The following is a 3,934-nucleotide window of genomic DNA, read 5'->3' as shown; positions in this document are numbered from 1 at the left end:
GGCTGCTTAGAGCTGCTCTTCAGCTCTCCCAATGCAGCCCCTTGTGAATAAGTTTGAACAGTCTCTAAGCATCAAGTCACCCATAGCATGGCTCCCCAGGGTGGCCTTGATTCAATGAGTGGTTTTCCCCATCACCCCTCTGTCCCTTTCTCCCTCTTGATAATTGTCCTGCACCCAGAAACAGGGAGTCCCCCAGACAAGACATTGTTGTGCCCCTTTGAGGCATTGACTGGACAGCCCACAGATGCTTGCCTTGGAGGACCCAGATGATTGGAAGCTGGAGGGAAAAGAGGGCAAGTGACAGCTGGAAGCTCTCACCCGGAAAGAGAGGACACAAGTGAGCATGAGAACCAGGAACCATGGAGGGAACACAGAATGTGTGCCTGCCGGCCACGGCTCCAGAAAACTACACACAAAACCTGCTGCCTGCAGTCCACAATTCCTCATAAACGAGTTCTGTGTTTTCCCTAGTTGACATCTGAAACACTACTGGACTAAAACAGAATGAGCTTTTTTAAACAGTTCTACAGAGGTTTGTTCACAGTAGGTTGAAACAATTCAAGGTTAATTTTAAGTCAAAATGATACAGAATTGGAATGAAGAAATTCAAGAGCAGTACCACTTTCAGGGTTGTTTTCCTGAAATGGTTCTAATATTATCCACTCTAATCTCTTCTCCCTGCCTTCCCCATCACTAAACACTGTCATTTCTGCCAATTAAATATCCCTGGGACCTCTGCCCTCCATCCCCACGGCCTCTTCTTTGATTTAAGCTCCCCACTGGCTCTGACCATCCAAAGTTGTCAGGGTGAGGATTCTAAACACAAGGGCATCTTATTTCCAGCTTAAAATCTACAGGAGCTACTCACTGCTTCCAGGTAAAAGCCAAGTTTCTTTACTTGATGCCAGAGTCCCACTGACAACTGCCCCACCTCTGTCTTCAGCTTCATCTTATACTCAGACACTTTGGTCCCATAAAATTATCCACAATTCCTTGAAAGCTTCCTTATGTTTTCTGCCTCTCCAGCCTTTGTTTTTGCTATTTCTCTCTACCTGGGATCTACTTCTCCCCCTTGTCAAATTGCTCCCTCCTTCCCAGAAACTCCTACTTATCCTTCAAGACCCTATCCAAGTGACTCCTGACTAATAAAGCCTTCTCTGGTCCATAGACCACATCCTGTTAACCAGAAAGGGCAGGATGACAAATGCCAGTTCCCTGGATGCTGAGTACCAAAAAGAGGCAAGGCTCTGGCTATGGGGAGCAGGGGGGGTAGAGGGTGGGGTGCAAAAAATTAGACTAAATGTTACAAACTGGCAACTTTCTTAGTCACATGCTGTCTCCAGAAGTGTTCTCTTTGTTAAGAGTAATGTTTTAATTTTTTTAAATTTGAGCATCTGTTCATCAGCTCTCTATTTATGTTACCTCCTTGGCCTCTGAGACTCCGGGTAAATGGATGAAGGGGCTTATGGGAGGCAAACTAGAAAGGGTACAAAGGTTTCTCTTCTGTCTACAAAAGGTTGGTCACATGGGGTGGCCTGAGAGTCAGGAACCCTGGCTCTACCTGACCCCACATCTGAGGGAGGGACTGAGAATCCAAGTTGAACAGAAGTCTTTCCCATTCCTTAACCTCCTCTCCTCACTCTCCATTCTCTAAAGATGGAAATATAACATTAAAGCCAAAATAAAGAGCCGTTGGTGTGTGTTGCTGGACTTCCCATAGGTGCTTAACTAATAGTTAGGCTGAGAGGCAGCCCAGGTAGAGAATCTGAAGCCAGAGCAGATTCAAGTGTTAGCTCCTTAAAGGATATAGGGCTTTGAGCCTATCTGTGACTTAATTTCCTTATCTGTAAAATGAGGAACCTACCTATAAGGTTGTTGTACTAATTAAATGAGTTAATTATGAAAGGCTCTTAGAACAGTGTATGTGTTTTTACATAGGAAGGGGTATATAGGTGCTTGCTATTTTTGGTTTTTGGATAGTACCATCCCTTCAGCCTACAAGGAGTACATTGCTGGAACTGTAGGATATGTAGTAAGTTTTGAGGGCCCCAGACATAGAGCTGCTTATTATGTTCTGCTGGGGGGTGGGGTGGGGGTGGGGCTGTGAGTAGCCATGCTTTAGCTGGCCCTTACAGATGAGGCTCTGCCCCTTGCTGCCTGGGCATGCAGCTGGAAGGGCAGGGCTGAGTGCTCGTGGGCCAGCCATCAGTGGGCACAAGCCTAGCCACCACCAAGTCCTGTTCTATCCATCCCTCTGCCATCTGGGTGTCACAAGGTGAGGTTGATAAGCCATGTTTACTTAATTAATCGAGAGAGAGAGAGAGAGAGAGAGAGAGAGAGAGAGAGAGAGAGAGAGAGAGTGCAATTGGATTTGTATCCTGCTGGTAAAGATCTGCGTCTTTTTCTGTGTCCAAATAATTGAGAAGCAAGGCAGAAGCTTGCAGAAAGCTTCCCAGGGAGCTTGAGGATGCTCACGCTGCTTCCTCCCTCCCCCCTCTTTCCTTGGCCCCTTCTGTCCTTTATACGTGCTTCTGTCATAGCACATGGTGTACTAGTATGCCAATTTTTTTCAGTTCTAAGAAGTCATAAATTGTAAGACATCTTTTAATCTCTTAGCTTAAAAATAGATATCTGGGTCACGGGAATCCATAATGTTAAGTGAACTCATCCATTGACACATACGATTTCAGAAATTTTAAAATGTAAAAAAAAAAGTCTGCATCTTCAAATAGAGGACATAGGAAATGATTTCTTACACTCCAACAGATTGTGAACTTGTTGGTGTCAGAGACTACGTTTTTGTTCCCCTCCTACCCTCCCGCCCACCCCCACCCCCACCCCCATCCCCCAACCCTGAGGTCATGCCTGTTGATGCCCTGAATGAATGTTTCATTTGGAAAATTTTCTGGAAGTTCCCTTGGTTACCATGGCAACCCAAAATTGGTTTTGCAGTCCTGTACCAAGGGGATCCCTGCTGGGGAAGGCTGTCTGCCGACCTGGCCTCTGAACCATGCTGCACACAGACCTCCTTTCCTGGACGAGCAGAACAATGACAGAAATAAAACACTTACAATGAAAATCACAGGGGTGATACCCTTGCTAACAAAAAACAATGTATTTAAAATAATCCTATCAATTGTCAGATTTCCTTATTAATGCCAAAAAAAAAAGTGCCTTCTCAAAGTCTTTTGTTCAATGGACCTGAAATAATTTGTAAAAGGACTCTTGATGGAGAAATCTATTTTCATGGTTCAGTAATTCACTGAATTTCTATTGAATCCAGTTATTCTCTGAAAGTCTGGAGATTACAGCCAAGAAAGAATGCCTATAAATACAATAATAGCTTCCATTTCATAGGCACCTATTCATGCTCCAGGCACTTTACAAGCACATGTTTGACAAATACTTATTATGTAACCACTTACTATATGCCAGGCACTGTTCTAAGCACTTTGTACATATTAACTCATTAAATCCTCATAACAAGTCTGTGAAACAGCTTCTAATATTAACCCCATTTTATAGATGAGAGACTGAGCACAGAGAAGTTAAGTGATTTGCCTAATTTCACAAAACTAGTAAGCTGTGGAGCTAAAATTCAAACCCAAGCTGCCTGGCTCCAGAATCAGTGCTCTTACCCACATTGCTATACTGTCTCTTTTAGTCCTTTCAACAGCTCAAAATAGATGTTACTAGGCTCATCGTATAGATTGGATACTGAAGCTTAATCAATCAAGCACAGTAACATGTCTCTATTATTTCTCTCCTGACCACATTCTAACACGGAGAAATTCTGGAAATTGTCCTTTTGGTTTGGATCAACTTTCCACCTCCCATCTTCCCAAACACACATACATGCATTCACAGAAAATTTATAATGCTTCTGTCAAAATTATTTTGGGGACATTAGGAGCCCCAATCTTCACAGACAAAT

This window comes from Choloepus didactylus, chromosome 1 (assembly GCF_015220235.1).
Source record: "Choloepus didactylus isolate mChoDid1 chromosome 1, mChoDid1.pri, whole genome shotgun sequence".
Classification (NCBI taxonomy): Eukaryota; Metazoa; Chordata; class Mammalia; order Pilosa; family Megalonychidae; genus Choloepus; species Choloepus didactylus.
Note: the sequence above shows the minus strand (reverse complement) of the source record.